Below are 18,490 nucleotides of genomic sequence, written 5' to 3'. Positions count from 1 at the left end.
GAATGAACGTATTGTTCATATACTCGGCTCTCCTTATCTGCTCATGAGGGGGTAGAGTATGCATTTTATGTGAAAGGACAAAAAGACGAGAAGGCAAAGAAGATGTAGAATTAGCAACATTTCTCGTTTGCAAAACATGAACAATCCATCCTGTGCAAGCTAATAAAATACACAAAACCATTAAAACACACAAAGTTACGCCAAAACCACTATGCAATAATTTAAAATATTTGGTTCTCATTTCCTGCTTCCTATTTTTCCTACCTATGGTTTTTGTGCCATCCATCTTTATCTAAAAAAAACTGTCGCTCACGGCAATCTTCCTTAATCACTCAGCTACTTATTTCTGTATATCCTGAGGCACTAGCCACTTACTAAAAGGTCAAAAACCAGGTTACAGTCTGAGACTCCTACTGTGACCCTGCGAAGGAGACAGATGGCACATCTAAAATTAAAATTGTATCAAAGGAAGCAAGAAGAGTTGAAAAAGAAATGTCTTTAAATATGAAAATGTTAAAAAAAAATGAGTTCTCTTTATTAGTTCTTGGTCTCAAATTGTTACGTGTTTTGCTCGGCACAGTCTGGTCCTGAAATAGAGCTTCTGGATTTGTAGTGTCTATCCGACGATGCAAAGGCACAGCAGCTTGAAGAATATCATCATCCGCTTTTTCTGACTGAGTCCCATAGATTTGAGCGTCACTGAAGGGAACGAAGCAAGGAATGACTGCAGTGTCCGATTCTCTCACACCACTATGAATCCAGTGGTCAAAGGGCAACGGCAGTGGCACGTTTTTACAGTGCACGCCGTGGACCCAGTTTCGCTTTCCCACAACCTTGACAGCCGTGCGGGTGACGAGCAAAACTTCCGTAGGCGTAGACCAGCGAGGCTCCAGATTCTTGGTCCGTTGAAAGTTCTTCACACAGACCCAGTCTCCAGGTTGAATCGTATGACCTGGGTCTGTGGAGGCCTCCGGCAAAACACTTTGCACCTGTTGGCGAATAATACTCAATTTAGTAGTCAAATCGTGCAAATAATCAATCAACAAAGGATATGGTATGTCAGAATATCCTTTGGGACGAGGGACGCCCCAAACGTTAGCCGGGCGTCCAAATACCACCTCATAGGGGCTAAGTCCCATACGAGAGTGCACAGTAGTTCTGGTAGACAAAAGAGCTAGGGGCAAAGCATCAGGCCAAGCAAGGCCAGTGCTAGCTTGAATCTTGGCTAGCTTCAGTTTGAGTGTACCATTGTAACACTCAACCAAACCTCCTGACTGTGGATGGTTTGCCGCATGGAATATCTGTCTAATACCAAGACCAGAACATAATTTCTGCATATTCTGGCCCACGAATTCACTTCCATTGTCACTCCAGACAATGCGCGGCAAACCAAATCTAGGGAAAAATTCCTTGATTAGCACTTTAGCAGTCGACAGAGCAGTATTATCTTTCAAGGTGTAGGCCTCTATCCAACGGGAAAAGGCACATACCACCACCAGAACATAATTGAGGTTGTTGCAGCGATCCATATGAATGTAATCAATCTGTAACACCTCAAAAGGAAACGACGGGGGAGCAAAATGACCAGCCGGAGTTGGGGTACCCATTCCTGGGTTATGCATTAGACAAACAATGCAATGTTTAATCACATTTTCTGCACATTTCGAAATTCCTTCATTCTGCCATACCGGGGCTAAAAGCTTACATATGCCCTTTGCACTAATATGAGCTGGACCATGAGCCATAGTTACGACCGTTAACACATAAGCGTCCGGTAACAACCATCGCTGATGTTCCGACAATTCTGTCCAACAGCCCATCTGATCTAACATTCCCGTACTTTCCTTCCACGAACTCAATTCCTTTTCAGTAGCCTCTCCCTGTATCATTTTCACACTCCCAACCGTGTCTTCACACATTCCAATTTCCCTTACCCAATTTGCAGGGCCTGCCACATACATTCGGTTAGCGGTGTTTCTGGCTGTTGCTTTAGCTACCTCATCTGCAAACGCATTTCCACGACCCACATCATCTGTAACTTTCTTATGTGCACTGCACTTTACGATTGCTATTTGTGTAGGTAAGGTAAGTGACTCGAGAAGATCAGTTACTAACTGACCATGCTGAATCTTCATCCCATGGGAGGTGAAGAATCCTCTCTTCCTGCACAACTTGCCAAAACTATGTGCAACGCCAAAGGCGTACTTGCTATCCGTGTACACATTCACTCTATTTCCCTTTGACAACACACACGCTCTAGTCAACGCTATTAATTCAGCTGCTTGGGCTGAATTATGTCCAATACGTGCCGTCTCAACAATAGTGCATAAGGTAGTGACAGCATAGGCAGAAGTGGTTTCTTCATTCGGAAGCTTAAAACAAGAACCGTGCACCCAAAGGATCCCATCCGGGTCCTTGAGCGGAGTGTCCTTTAGATCAATCCTACCCTTCGTTTCTTCTTCTGTTCGGAGAAAGCAATCATGTTTCTCCTGATCATCTTTCTCATCTGGGAGTGGCAACAGCGTTGCTGGATTTAACGTGTTACATCTTTTGATATGTACATGACTCGCTAAAAGTGTCAACTCGTAACCAGACAAACGAGCACTCGTGAGATGCTGCGTCTTAGGTCTGTTCAGCAAGGTATCCACTGCATGTGGAACCATAACAATGAGTGCGTTATCTAATACTAATCCAGCAGAATGTCTAATAGAGATTGCGGCAGCTGCTGCAGCTCTGAGACAACTGGGCAAAGCTTTAGCTACTGGGTCTAATGTAGCGGAGAAATAGGCACATGGCCTTTGCTTATCTCCAAATTGCTGTGTCAGAACTGACAATGCACAACCTTCTCTCTCGTGAACGTACAGTGTAAAGGACTTGCTGTAATCTGGGGTACCCAACACCGGAGCAGAACACAGGGCGGTTCGTAAATCAACAAAACTTTTCTGGCATTCAGCCGTCCAAGGGAGCGGATGGGGCGTATCTTTCAACGTTAGTGCCAACAATGGTTTCGCCAAAAGAGAAAAATTGGGAATCCATTGTCTGCAGTAGGAAGTGATACCCAAAAAGGCACGCACTTCTCTCTGTGTGGTAGGTACAGACATCTGTGAAATAGAATGAATGCGTTCTGGGGTCAATCGCCTTCCCTCCTTCGACAAGAGATGACCTAAATAGGTCACTTCTTGGTGGGTATATTGCAGCTTAGAGGGCGACACCTTATGATTTAAAGCAGACAAATGATGCAACAAAGCAACAGTCGCACTCTTACACACATCTTCCGTATCAGCAGCCACCAGTAAATCATCCACATACTGAATAAGCGTAGCACCTGGAGGCAAAGAAAAAGCATCAAGCTGGGACTTAAGAGCTTTACTGTAAATAGAAGGACTTTCACAATAGCCCTGAGGAGCTCTCTTAAAGCGTAAACTTCGGCCATCTAAAGAGAAACCAAAGATGTCCCCACTTTCTTCAGCAATAGGAATGCTAAAGAAAGCATTCTTTAGATCTATCACAGAAAACTAAACTGCCGAAGCAGGGATCATTGTTAACAAAGCTGTAATGTCCGGTACAACAGGGAACTGTGGCACCACTATTTTATTGACCTCCCTCAGGTCGATAACAAATCGATAGACAGGAGGCTGTGAAGGATCCATTCTCTTAAGAATCGGAAGAACGGGACTGTTACAAACATTGCCTCTCGTTTCTTCAACCACACCTTTCCGAATAAAGTCATCAACAATAGCCACTAGTGTTCTTTCTCCATCACTTGAAATGCGATATTGGGGAATACGTGACATCCTAACATTCTCTCTAAATGTAACAACATACGGCGGGATCGCAAGACGACCCTCGTCATTCGGACCCGTGGCCCAAAGACTTTCTGGAAGAGAAAGCAACTCAGGTGGAAACTGATCTTGAGACAAGCACATAGAGGACATCAATTTCTTTCCCAATGTAAGATGCACACCAGAAGGAGAACAATACAGTGTTGCATGTAACCTTTTTAACAAATCCAAACCCAGCAAATGCTCACCACAACCAGTCGTCAGAATAAGGGAAGCTTCCAAATCATAAGGACCAATCGAGACAGGCAAGGGGCAAGAAACAGGATTACGGACTGGGGCACCAGAAAATCCCACAGATGTATTCATAATGCCAGACAAAGGTGCCCCAGGGAGTTTAGAATGCATGATAGAACTTCTCATCACACCAGTATCCAAAAGAAACGGTTCTAAAACGCCCATAGTATTGACAATGACATATGGCTCATTTTGATCTACTGGAATCGACACCACTCCCTTACTTTGTCCATGGCTTTCCTATTCAATTTGAAAATCATCGACCCTATTTTCAACATGATAATCATCATTGTAATATTGTGTGGACGGGACTGCCTGTTGATCAAAGTAATTCAAAGCAGAGGAAGAAAAAGAACGTTGCTCCTGGGAGGAGGCACCCCGTCCTCTACCTCTAGATCCTGCCTGAAAAGTACCACGACCTCAGGGAGCAGACATCCCATTATTACGCTGTAATAGAACTGGACAACTATTCTTGAAATGCCATTCTTCCCTACAATATGCACATTTATTAGGACCTAACGAAGGTCGCGACGCATAATACTCGGGCTTTTGCAACAATCTCTGAAACTGTGGAGGCTGCTGAAACTGGGAAGATTGCTGATTCTGATTCGAGCAAGGCGGATACGCCTGCTGCAAAAGAACCTTTGTTTTCAAATCTCTATTTTTCTTCTCTTGTTTCTCCTTTTCCTCCTTATCTCTGTTCTCATAATACTGTGCAGTAGCCAATATTTTAGCAGGAGAAGAGACAGCCCATGCACTTTTAGAACTCTTTAATTTATTTGATAACTCGGGAAGCAAATTGTATACAAACTTGTCCGCAAATAACTGCTGACCACCCTCTACACTCAAATCCTGACCACTGTGGTCTATAAACGTCTCTTCAAAACGATTGAAGAAATCCGAGACACTTTCGTCTTTCTTTTGCTTGCACGCGGCCAGCTTATCCCAATTTACTTGTACTGCAGGCATCATTGTCTTCATCAATTCAATTATTCTACCTGGTAGAGACGTAGTCAAATCCTCAGGTTTTGCACCACCCACCTGATTCGCATCCTCTGCTCTGATAGCAGCCCAATCGCCACCTAATTCAGCCAAGTGATTTTCCTTACGAATCCGCGCCCATATACCTTGCGGAACCACATTTCCAAATAGCATATCAATGTCGAGAAAATTCATAATACAAGCGTCAACTGTTTGGGACAATTCTTTATAATATCCAGCAGGATTTTTACGGGGGTCCGGAAGAGTGTTCTTAAGCGCCAACACTTCAGACCTCTTCCAGGGTTCATGGACCCATATACGCTGGAAATGAGCGGGGACTTGAGGTGGACCAAGCACCTCTTCTCTCCATACGGGAGGAACCTCACGCATCGGATAATTCTCACTACGTTGTTTATTGGTGGGATTAGCCTCGGAAACAGACAAGGACAAGAACATTGTACGGAATGCAATGAGTTTATTCACTGCCTCTTCAACCCGGTTTCCTACAATAATGCCTTTATTAAAGTCAGCCTGCAACTTCAGCAATTCCAAGGGAACTGTATCTGACTCCATATCTTCCCAACCTTAGTAAGTGTTTGACACATAACGTTAAAGAAAAACCTCTGCGTAGGTTCTGGCCATTGATAGAAGTTACTCATAATATCTGCGGTACTATATTCTAATCCCTGCTCAATCCATCTACGAGCGAGAGAACCCAAAACTACTTTCTCGTCCGTAAGGGGAAGCTGACAACGAGATTGTCGTCTATAGAAAGCTGGGGACAGATTAAAAGACCCAATGAGAGGAGAAAAGAAACTCGAAACAGCATCCGCTATCCTCCTCTGCGTAGTAGGAGAATCCTTCAAAAGAATAGGAGGCATGACAGATGTAGAAGGCAGCAGAGACTGAAACATAGCAGGCTGAAGAGTAGGAGCAGGAGAAGGCAGAGGCTGAATTACAGACTGTGAGGAGGGAGCAGAAGCAGGCAACAAAGCATTAATAGGCTGAGCCTGTTGCTGAACAATTGGCAACTGAGCAACCACTTGCTGAGCAACAGGAGGGGGTAACGGAGGTGCAGTAGCATTTTGCACATAGGGCGGAGGGAATTCAATAAACAAGTCATTAGGGCATCTTCTTCTAATTCCTTATTTTTATCTGAAGAGGAAGTAGGCAGCATCGGATAGCATCTATCTATCGCCATACGATGTTGTCTCTCTGATGCCTCCTTTGCCTCATCCACTTCATTATCTTTAAACTGTTGGGCAGCCTGTAAAATCGACATGTCTTGTGCTTTCTTATCCTTTTTCGCTTGCTTAATTTCTTTCTGTTTGGCTTCTTTACGCCAAAGGTGAAAGGAGTCAAACATAGCCGGCCGGGCTTTTCTTTTATACAAAATCGTTATTAAATTATCTAATATAGTGGGATCAAAGCTACCATTCTGGGGCCATCTTAAAACTCCACTATTTTTCGTATATCGGACCCATGTGTCGTTAAAGGTAATGGGACCAATACAATGTTTCGAATAGAGCTCATAAGTGGGAGTTCCAACTGGAGGGATCAGGCACGATTCCTCTAACTGGGAATCCCTCGTACAACCTAAACAACAAAATCTCTTAAACTTACTCAGCCCAGGCATCGTCACTTCTCTAGACTGATCACAAACAACAAGGGGTATAGATCAGCGAAACAGTACAATCGTACTCACCCCTTGCCTTCAGCTATTGCAATACCTGAATGTACAAAAAACAATACAAAACAAAGGTCTGTGGGAGCGACCCACCAAATACTTAACTAAGGATCGTTCTACACCAACGAAGGTCCGTCTATCATCTCGCTCTACCAAACATCATCAGAAGGGTCCAAGGCAGGGCGACAGTCAGGGCAGCAGTCGTCAGCAGCCGTCGGAGAGGAGTACCCGCGCTGTCAAAGACCTTCAGTCCACTTCCGACATACAGGGGTCGATCAGGTGGTGCGCCTCCTCCGGAATTTTCTTGCGGGGCTCCTCACGACCCTCGGGCTCAACCGCTACCGCTGAAGTCGCCCCACGTTGGACGCCAGTTGGAGAACCACAGCCTTAAGGCCCGGCGGCGCAGGGTACGCCTAAATCCCCGGAGTTCACCTGCCTTATCAAATACAGAGACACAGACTCTTCGTCTGGCGTAGAAGATGGTATTTATTAGCTGCAGCTAGTACAGTGGTCTTAGAAGTCGTCAATGCAACGAGGTTTAAAAGAGACTGCCACTTAACTCCGTGGCGCACAGGTTTATATACGATACAACACAATGCAAAAAGGCAATTACACACGAGCATGAGCTATAGGCAAACGTTAGAGACAATGTTTTAAGACTAAGACAACTCAAATTCCCGGTCCCATTTGTCACTCGACCCCTTAAATAAATTACAAATGAATCCACATTATTCGATTTACAAGCAGAGAAAAACACAGCTGTGTGTTGTAGAAGGACAGTCGTGAAACAGGAGAATGCAGGAGACATGTAGCGAAGGACAGTAGATAAGATAACTTAAAGGAAACAATGGTGTGAACCAACATGTAGTCCGGACGGGGATTAATCAGCTCAGACAGGAATTAGTGTACTCAGCCAGACTCTGACACTCGCTAGTAAACATAAGCAGAGAAGCCACCTGACACGCAAAGGCAGAAACGACAAAAACATCGCGTTCGCCGAGCTGCCTGAGTGAGGGCAACATAAAATGGCGGTGATCACAAAATGGAGGCTGAGCACGAACAAGTTCGAAATATCAGAACCTCACAGTGTTGCTACGCGTTTGCTTGGTTCCACCCGGATGCGCGCATTCCATATTTGAAGCCGGAGGCTGATCTTGTACTCCCGCGCCAGCTTCTTACAATCCTTCTCTCGGGCTTCCCCCAAGATCCACGGGATGTTCAAACAGTCTCTACCACATGGTGGGCTTTGGACAGGCTACGCAGACTCTTGGGGTTAGACTGGGGTTAGACTTATTATACTCCCCTGCCCTACCTTTGCCTAACTCTTCCTTTTACCCGATTACTGGGGAAACCTTGGTCAATCGCACTTTGGAGAAGTTCCAAGTGCACACGCTCGAGGGCCTTTACCCTGACGGGCACGCATTTTCAATGACGGAAGAGCCCCGCTTTAGTGAACATACATTTATGGACTCATTTATCCTGACTCGGGTGCGATCCGCTCTCAGGGCCAGGTTTCCCTCTTTTCCCGCTGCCCCTGATGATACTCCTCCCCTTACGCTGCTGATTCAGAGCCCGAATGGGGCGCATCTGAATTCCAAAATATACAGGCAATGTGGTGCGATCAGGCACGTGGATGATTCCAGGGTTCGGGTGGCCTGGGAGGCTGACTTGGGCAAATCTATCTCAGACGACCAGTGGGAGTAGTGCTGCAGGGCCACCAGTGAGGTCTCCTTGAAAAGCCAACACAAACTACTTCATTTTAAGTTTCTCCGCCGGATGTATTTCACCCCCGCCCATTCCCATAGAATTGACAATTCCAGACCACACCACTGTCAGAAATGCTTAGCTCCCATTGCGGACTTTGCACACCTTACTTGGACATGTCCTAAGATTCATCAATACTGGACAAGTGTGCACGTTGGGAGACATATTGTCCATGCAACTTCTGCCTACTCCTGAGATGGCATTATTAGGTTATGTGGTTAACTTTCCTAGGAAGGTTCGTAAGCTGGCTGCACTGGGTTTCCTTTTAGCCAAACGGGAGATTGCACTGCTGTGGGGCAGCAGACGCACCCCCACACTATAATACTGGTTGAAAAGCCTTGCGTTCTTTAATGTCAATTGTGAGGAATTCAGCACTCTGCTCCCCAGCTCATCCAGACCAATAGATATTTGGGGCCCATATAAGGACTACCTTTCCCGGTGTAGGGCGGCACAAGACTCACAGGTGCTGGCCGGCATTACCCCTGAGGGGGTGGGTTAGATCCTCGCTGTCACTGGGGGGAGATATGCATAGGATATACTCTTTATTCCCCGAAGATGTGCTGTTGTCCGAGTGGATTCCTCCCTCTTATTCTTGGGCGATGTATTTTTATTTGTCTAATAATTGTGCTATGCTCTGTTTTTGTGCTTGGGTGTGTTTTATATTCTCTGACCACAATACATTACCCTCAGCTTTTATTTTATGTGCCTTTGTTTTTATCTGATCTGCCATAATGCCATTTCACAACTGCTGATTCATTCCACTGCATTGTATCATTGCTGTTTTGTTTTTGTACAAAATTGGAAAATAAAGTAAAAAATAAAAAATAAAAAATAATAATTCTAAGCCATTCTCCTTGCAAAAATAGAATTTTTCCAAGAGAATAGTTAGACCCTTCGCAGTTTTAGGCAGCAACGTGGTATCATCTGCAAAAAAAAGACCCCCAGTATTTTTTGTCCCGCCATTTTGGGACAGTGATCTTCGCAGTCTAGATGGTAGGAGATGTATCCATTTATATACAAGAGAAAGAGTGCTGGGGCCTAAACGCACCCTTGTCTAAATCCTCTTCTGATGGGAATATCCTCTGTCAATTCCCCTGTTGGACCCCATCTAACTCTTGCAAAATTCTCTGTGTACAAGGCCCCTATTACATACAAAAAACCAATCGGAAACCATGACCTCTACAAGACCTCCCAAGTTTTGCCCTCGGTACAAGGTCACAAGTGGCATGGAGGTCCACAAAGGCATCAAATAGCCACCCATCGAACAATGTCTACAGTCTTCTATTTAATGGACAGAAACCATATAATCTGATCAATTTTAGTTTTTTTTTGGTCTGAATCCCACCTGAAAATGAGGAAGCACTTGTCCAGTGGAGATCCAATCCCACAACCTTGTTAAAATGTGAATGCTGTAAACATTTTGCACGCTATAAATTAGGCTTAATGGTCTATAATCTACCTGGCAAGTTTATCTCTCTTTTTAAATTTTTACACATAGGGATTATTTATACCCTTTTCCAGGAGCTCGGGAGAGGTGCTTCTACCAGTAAGGTATATGACAAAGAAGTCACAAATGACCCAAACCTAAAGCTCTGTGCGAAATAAATCGGCTGAGACTCTATCCAAGCCAGGTGCTTTCCAAGGATTCAGTGCTTTGATAGCAGCATTTACTCTATTGTGAATGGGCTTATCTCATCTCTAGAGAATTCAGTAGGGGCGGTTGGGGAAATACCTATTTTGCCTTCACTTGGCTTTTTACCTGCATAGAGAACGGAAACATATTCGACCCAATCCTCCGTGGCAATGTGGTAGTTAGGGTGGGCTTTATCTTTGAGTCCATTTTGCATAGGCAAGTGCCAGAAACACCTATTTCCCCCCTTGTTTAGATGCATCTAGCAGCACATCTCAAATCCTAAAGACACAAAGGTGATTAACGGAATGCAGAGCAAATAAAACATACACCCCCAGTCAAAAGATCTGGGTTAAATCCATTGTTCTTTTGCTCACCATGCCACCCCAGTTTAGACCCAGCCATATGCAAATCAGTCCTGACCCTGGCCTCATGGGAACAGCCCAGCCCCAACTGTCAAGCCAGGTCCTCCCTGGACCAGAAACAATCATCCTGGAACTGGAATCGGGGCATCACCCCTTCTCAGCCAGACTAACTTGAATCCAGTGGCACAGTGAGCTTGCGACCCAGTCTGGGCATACCCGGCACACTTAGGGCGAGAAAACAAAAGACACAGTGAGCTTAACTAAACTTGATGGTCTTATCATATTTTTATCCTGCTTCTCTGTTTTATGTTTACTCTTTAAGGCATTTTGATAAATCATGTCAGAGTGAACAATCGAATGCTGTTGCCTGATGTGTCTGATCCAATGCAGAACCTTATTTTTCAAAGAATCGCCGTTTGAAAGAGTCAAGTGACAGCTTCGGGGCATTTAACTTGAAGGCTGGGTAGAATGTCTGATAGACAGGACTCCTCTGCATTCTCCTTGAGGGGACTATCACTAGAGCTTAATGGAGTAGTATGATTGGGTACCAAACAAGCAATAAGTGAGTGCGGAGCAGGTCTAATGTCCAAACCTCGACCCAAACTACCATGGTGATTATTCCATTGACTATGAACAGATGTTTGAGGGATGGAAACAGATTCAACTGAAGCCACTGGTAGACCCATCGTAGCCCTTTGTCCTTGTAAGGATTGTAAAGTCTGAACGCTATTTAGCGACTGCGCTGAGAGATTTAAGATCTCTGGCAAGTTGCTGAGAGATTTAACCATGCCAAAAAAAAATTCCTTCAAGTTCAAAACTTCTTCTCTTAAGGCAAAAATTAAACTAATTACTTTGTTGAGAGTGAAGGGATCATGTGGGGGGAATATCTGGACAGGGTACATCAATAGTCTGTGGGCGGAGAGCTGAATTGCAAACCTCCTGTAGTGCAGCATACCTAGTTGAGCATTCTATATTAATATGGACTTGAGGATCCTACTTACATTCTGGGATAGAAGTATTTTTTTTTGCTGGATCCAATGTGGAAGGTGACAGCATGGTTGAAACAGGGTCAGCTGCAGCTATGGTTGGGTTTTTCTGTGGCCTGTGTTTCATCTTGAATAATCCTGGGATCTTTCCCCCTTTAGCAACTTTCTCTCCATTTATGTCTTTATTTTTTAAGATATTTGATAGACTGCTGCGTGACTTGTCCATTTGGAAAGTTTGGTGAGTATAGGTTGTTCAGTCACACTCACAGGACTGACTTCAGCCTTTCGGTTCCCCATTCTAGACACACTGTAAAACAAATCAGATGGGTACTGAAAGGGTACAGAGCCTGTTGCTGGTGCTGACGGGGTGCTGGATGTGCCCGTCCTTGGCCTGGGCACGGTCCACGCATATCCCATGCTGTGGGATTGCCAGGTGAGATTTATAGCACAGTGATAGGCCCCAGCCTCCTTAGCCTCCTCTCAGTAAGCTCACCTCCTGGTGTGTGTCAGGATTGGAAATGGATCCCCTCAAATCTATTGGGTCTCAGAAGCTGGCTACCTTTTGTAGTGCAGCACAGAGTCCAGCGCTAAAAGGTAGTCGGGTGCACTTTATTACCAGGTGCACTTTAGACTTGATGGAAATCACAACTGGAGACAACCAGTCTGAACTCTCAGTGGGTCAAATGATGTCTTTTTCAAGTAGATCACACAGAATTCTCGTTAACTTCATCCTATAATTCAAAGGCAACTTCCTTAATTTTTCCCTCACAACTATCACATTCACATGCAGAATCATTTTGTGCTGGAAAGCACTCCAGTTTACCCAGTTGTTTTCGAAAAACACTTGAAAATTCTTCCTTCAACTTTAATACTCTGTGCTTGATACACTGGACACATGTTCCTCATTATGCACAGAATACACCTGTGGATTAGCGCTAGGATCTAATTAAATATTAAGATTAGTAATGTGGGACCAGCCCAAAGTCATGGCACATTTGTTGGCCACATAAACCTTACCATGGCTCTTCCTTGTTCCAAATTCCTGTTCTGCCCATATAAAAAATGCCATTGGAATTCTGTGGCCAGAATAAATACCTGGATTGACATCAGTTACAGCCAAATCCATTCCAGGCCACAACTTATCAAACATATCTTTGCTCATAAAGGTATACCAAGAGCACAAATTAACCGTAACCTCCACCTGCACCCCATCAATGCTTAACACACAACAATTTGTATTTTTGTATTTGTACTTCATAGTATTTTTAGAGCGTATCAATCATCCCGAGGGACATCACGGCGCTTTGACGGATTCGAGTGCTGTGCAATTTGGTTCTTTGGTAGGTTCAGAGTCTAGGGAACAGGGTGGTTTTCAGTTTTTTCCTGAACAGCAGGTAATCGTCTGTCAGGCGAAGATCAGGGGGAAGCTTGTTCCAAAGGACCGCAGCTGATTTGGAAAAGGACCGGTTGCCCATTCGAACCCTGGATGTGCGCTTGACTGAGGCAAGAGCTTGATGGCCTGATCTCAAGTTGCGTGAAGGGACGTGGAATTGTAACTTGTCTGGCAAAATGTGTGGTCCTTTTTCATGCAAGGATTTATGTGCAAAACAAAGGAGCTTGAAACTGTCTCTCAGGGGACTGGTAGCCAATCTAATTCCTTCAAGCAGTGGGAAGCAGAGCTGTATTTTGCATTGCAAATTAATTTAGCTGCAGCATTCTGGACCACCTGAAGTTTGGAGAAAACATAGTCAGCCACAGCTACATAAAGGGCACTGCCGTAGTCAAGTCTGCTCAGGAGCAAAGCCTGTGTTACCATTTGTCTGCACTTTAGTGGTATCCAGGGAAAGAGTTGTCTGATAATTTTCAGTGTGGAAAAGGCTTTTCCGCACAGAGTGTGTACTTGGTCGTGCATAGATAGGGTGTTATCAAAGATGATGCCCATATTTTTTGCTGCTCGCTTAGATTCTGGGGCGGTGCCTAGTGCTTGGGGCCACCAGCTATTGTCCCAAATTACCTGGGCACCCAAACAGCAGAATTTCAGACTTCCCAGCATTTAGTTTTAAGCTGTTTTGGAACATCCAGTCTGCGAGTTCAGTGAGACAATTTATTAAGTTGTTCTTAGTCTCAGTGTTGGTCCATCTGTTTATCAAGGGATCACCAATTGCGTGTCATCAGCGTATGAGCAGATGCCAAACCCATTTCCTACAGATATCCACCAGAGAAGAAACATATGCGTTAAAAATGGTGGCACTTAAAGTTGCTCCCTGCGGAACTCCATACTTAATGGTCTTTGAGGTGGAGGTACAGGATCCCATTTGAATTGTTTGGGTTCGATCTTTCAAAAATGAGGCAAACCATGAAGGGCTTTAGAACAAATTCCTTTTTTGTGTAGGATGTGGAGAAGTTTATTGTGTGATACCGTATCGAAGGCCGCGGTAAGATCTAGTACAACCAGTGCTACGGTTCTGTCTTGATCCACTAGTGATCTAATATTGTCAGACACAGCCAGTAAAGTTGCCACAGTGCTGTTAATAGTCCTAAAGCCAGACTGCGAAGGGCAAACAAAATATTAGATTTGAGGAAGGTGGGAAGTTGCTTATTGACTAAGCGCTCCAGAACTTTGGATACATAATGTAATTGAGAAATGGGGCGATAATTGGCTGGATCATATATTCCAAGTCCTGCTTTCTTTAAAGGGGAAAAAACACTGTTTTTTTCCCAAATGTCTGGGAATGAGGCTTGCTCCAGAGATTGGTTGAGGAGTCACAGTGTCAAGGTGGATTTGTGCAGAGGGATGAGGTGCCAAGTTTTCCCAGTTAATATTAGCGTCTTCATTAGGGTTGTCAAAAGAAGCGTAGATATTTGTCAGTTTTTCAGTGAAAAAAATTATTAATTAGTTCACAGTACTCTGTCGTAGGAGCCATGGCTTGTGATAGACTGGTGAGTTCACAAAGTTTGCTAATAAAAGTTCCTTGGATGAGCTGCCGTTATAGTCAATCCTTCTTGTATAATAGTTTGTTTTGGCATCTTTTTTAGCATGATGGTAATTTTTAAGTTCGGCTAAGTAGCTTTGTCTATCTATGCTGACCTTTGACAGTCTCCATTTATGCTTCAAAGTTCGGCATTTTTGTTTATTTGTTCTACTGCCCTTTCTCCCCATTCACAAAATCATTCTGTATACTCAAAACCACTGCTTGCATACTCAAATCATCTTCCTAAGCATACTCAGCCATATAATTAATTTGCCTCTCAGCACTCTTCAATACCCTGCTGCAATGCCCCTTCTTCTTGCAGGCCCTACACTTCTTGCTTATATCAGGACACATTTAAGAATTTGCAAGATGGCTACTCGACCCGCATCTGTAACATGACATCCCTGTGAAATTACTACTTGTTCACATTACTTCATAATTTCTCTTTTTCCTTTGTGTTCTTACCACTTCCAAAACTACAGACAGACCCAGTCCTTTCATTCTCCTTCCTAATCACGTGTATGCATTTTTCTGATCCCTCAGTACTTCTCACAACATTCACCACTGCCTTCAATGACAATTCACCACGAGACTATAATTTTTCCTGTATCTTCTTAGATTTACTTTTCATTATTAATTTGTCCCTTAACACTTGATCATGTGACATATGCTCACAAGCACGCCAATACTAACCCTCTTAAGGGTGCAATACATTGATCAATTGTGTCAATTGTAGGCAAAAACAGCACCAGCCTGATGGTTCACTGATAAAAGAGGTGCATGTGAGAAAAAACATCATTTTCTCAGGCTAAAAAAAATGTATACATACAGTCTTTTGTATATCTATACTACTATTATAAAGAGAGAACAGACACCTTTTGGCAAGGTAAACTCGGGAACCACAGCGCCAATCCACACACCCAATACATTGTTGTAATCCTCAGGGTGTGTAGATGGACATAGGCTGCATAAAATAAAAAATAAACGTAAATTAAAAAATTAAAGTTTAAAAACAAAGTAGTCCCCTAAAACAAGCGCCGGCCGCGACGTAGCGCTGACCATGACCTACACCTGCGTGATGACGACAGGCGGGAGGAGCGGTGACGAGCGGCGAGGAGTGGTGCGGCGGCTCAGGTAAGGCGAGGCGGGAGGCGGGGCGGGAGGCGGGAGGCGGTCCGGCCAATGTCGGGGCGGGCGGGGGCCTGGCCGGGACGGGCTGCTAAAGCCCATGGCTGCCTTTTCCCCCACGAAACAGAGTCAGTTACACTTTTGTGTTGGAAATGACTTAGACGAAACAAATGAACTAAAAAAAAAAAACAGGCCGATCAATTTTCCCCGATGTGTCACTTTGCAGGTATTTCTGGTATGCGAACGTCAGTGCAGGTTTTAATTTTTTCGCGGTGTTGTACTACCCTTTATCCTCCGCCCCCCCCACCCCCCTAAATCCATGGTCTGTGTTTCTGTGTAGAAGGCGTTAGAAGAGCGTTCATTACAGACACATCTGCTGACTGACACCCTGTGGAAGCCGGAAGTGACATCAAGGAGATGCAATTGAAAACACATGATGGCAGCTAGACGCTGAAAACATCGGCATGCCCTCCTCAGACTCTTGAAAATGAACGTGAACTTCTACCAATCACCTCCTCTCGGGGACCGACGGGGGAAGGATGAGGAATTTCGAAGTTATTAATGGCTCGAGGAGAGCTGTGGTTTCGTGGGGCCCTCGAAGGCAGCTGGCTCGATTCTCTCCAGATGTCGCTGCTGCCTGGAAGTCATTTGCAGACACATTGAAAGAAAGTGCTTGCATCTGGGAAAGTGATCATAAGCCAGGCATTAGGGTGTGAAAAGTGATCCCGAACGTAAAGCAATTATGCGCCATCATCACCTGTCAGACGGAGGCTGTGGTGTCTTTGAATATGGTTTAATTTGCTAGGCCAATTAATTAACCAAATGTTGGCACTCCGAGCAGCAGGGTAGCCAAACGTCATACTCTGTTGGCAGCGAATACAGGCAGAGCTTGATTTGTTAAAGAATATCAGTGCCAGGCTCAAACTTTTTCACTGTAAGGACGATAGCTATTGGCACCGTTGGCAAGACGCACTTTCACCAACATTGCCGCCAAGTGCCGGCACCTCCAATAGCCAGGCCACAAGTCCTACCAAAAATAGTGAGAGGACTAACCAGCATATGCAATTCAGTTATGTCATCAGAAGTGACTCACAATATTTAGTGTCATATTCTTTAAATATTCCTCAATTTCAATTGGACGGGCCTGTTTTACAAATGCAGACCTCAGAAATGGGAAAATAATTGTTTTCGTTATTTTACTTTTAATAAATTATATGTAGGTTTTCCATATGTCAGTGTTTGATTGAGCTCAGAAGTGGATGAAAGTGACACTGTTTATATACAGATGCGGAACTTGGTAGAAATGTTCTGGGTTTATTATTTTGCACAAAAACTTGATGTACGTTTGTTTTATGTTGCTGTTTTTTTATCCAGCTTCAAAGGACCAGAGCCTGCACATTTGCAGTTCATTAGGTGATAGAATGGTTAATAGGGTGTAGTTCTCTTTTATTTCTGTGAAGTAGATTTAAAGATAACCCCACAGGATCACTTTCACAAATAAAGAGAATGCTCCCAGTGTGATGGAGGTTTACAAACACCCTGAGGCCAGGTTACAGGTATGCAGTGGCACATTTACGGAGGTTTTGCGTCAGAGTTGCAACACATTGATGGCACATCCCCAGTGCAAAAATCCTTTTTTTGTATTTACTGAGCCACGCAAAGCCACCTTGCGTAGCTTTGCGTCCTTTAGTAACTACAAAGGAGCATATTAATGACCCAGTTTGCATCGCATTTGCACTACACAATGTGGAACATTTACAACGCAAACCTTAAGTGAGATTTATTAAGACACAGCAGGCCACGTTGCGTGGCCTCGAGTGACTCCATAAATCCATACTAATATAATAAAGAGAGAGCCCAAACCTTTGAGGAGGGTAATCTCAGGAACCACAGCACCAATCACAACACCCAATACAGCGTTGGAAAGGGCAGTTGCAGCAGAAGGACATAGGCTATGCAGACGCCCACCATATACATTTAAAAGGTAAAAGAACCGTACCAGCAAAGTAGTCCCTAGTGGGCGTGTCTGCGTTGTGCTGGGGGCCTGTGGTACGTTCCGCCCTTCATGCCATGTCTCATATTGTGTGCTAATTCCACCCTGCTCCCTTTAAATACCCCTGCACCCCATAATCATAACCCACCCTTACTCCTTAAAATACCCCAACACCCGTAAACACTAATCCATCTTAACCCTATAAATATACCCTGTACCCCAAAAACCAAACCTACCCCTAAACCCTAAAAACACCCCTGTACCCCAAAACCCAAACCTAGCCCTGAACCCTATAAATACCCCTGTACCTCAAAACCCAAACCTACCCCTAAACCCTAAAATACCCCTGTAACCCAAAACCCAAACCTACCCCTGAACCCTAAAAATACCCCTATACCCCAAAACCCAAACCTAGCCCTGAACCCTAAAAAATACCCCTGTACCCCAAAACCCATACCTATCCCTAAACCCTAAAACTACCCCTGTACCCCATAACCCAAAACTATATCTGAATTCTTAAAATACCCAAACACCACACAACATATACCTCAGTACCCCAAAACATATACCCCTATACCCATACTTACCTTATCCAAACATTTTTAAAAAAAACATGCTTTTACCATTCTTGCATTTACAACGAATTTCATTGTAAATGTATGCGTGGTAAAAGCATATAAAATGTAATGCCATGCGTTATAATGGCATTGCGGAGTCATGGTACTTTCGAAATGAAAGTATGCAGAGTGATGGTATGCGGAAAGAAAGTTGCGGAATAATGGGTGTTTACCCTCCCCCGGGAAGTACATTGGTGGCACGGCGGCCCACATCTCCAGCAACATACTCATATTTTTTCACCACCCATTTGAAAAATGCACAGGTCTCTCTCATTGATGGCCAGCACCGAC

The 18,490-nt window shown here is 44.2% G+C and overlaps 1 protein-coding gene across 1 annotated transcript in view; it reads left to right on the top strand.

Annotated features, from left to right (window-relative positions):
* The window catches only part of LOC147706610 (cell adhesion molecule CEACAM5-like), a 771,610-nt gene that overhangs the window by 40,219 nt on the left and 712,901 nt on the right, over nucleotides 1-18,490 (top strand). The window lies entirely within an intron of this gene.

This window comes from Lissotriton vulgaris, chromosome 7 (assembly GCF_964263255.1).
Source record: "Lissotriton vulgaris chromosome 7, aLisVul1.2, whole genome shotgun sequence".
Taxonomy (NCBI): domain Eukaryota; kingdom Metazoa; phylum Chordata; class Amphibia; order Caudata; family Salamandridae; genus Lissotriton; species Lissotriton vulgaris.
The sequence above is the reverse complement of the archived record's forward strand: the minus strand, read 5'-3'. Positions and strand labels throughout refer to the sequence as shown.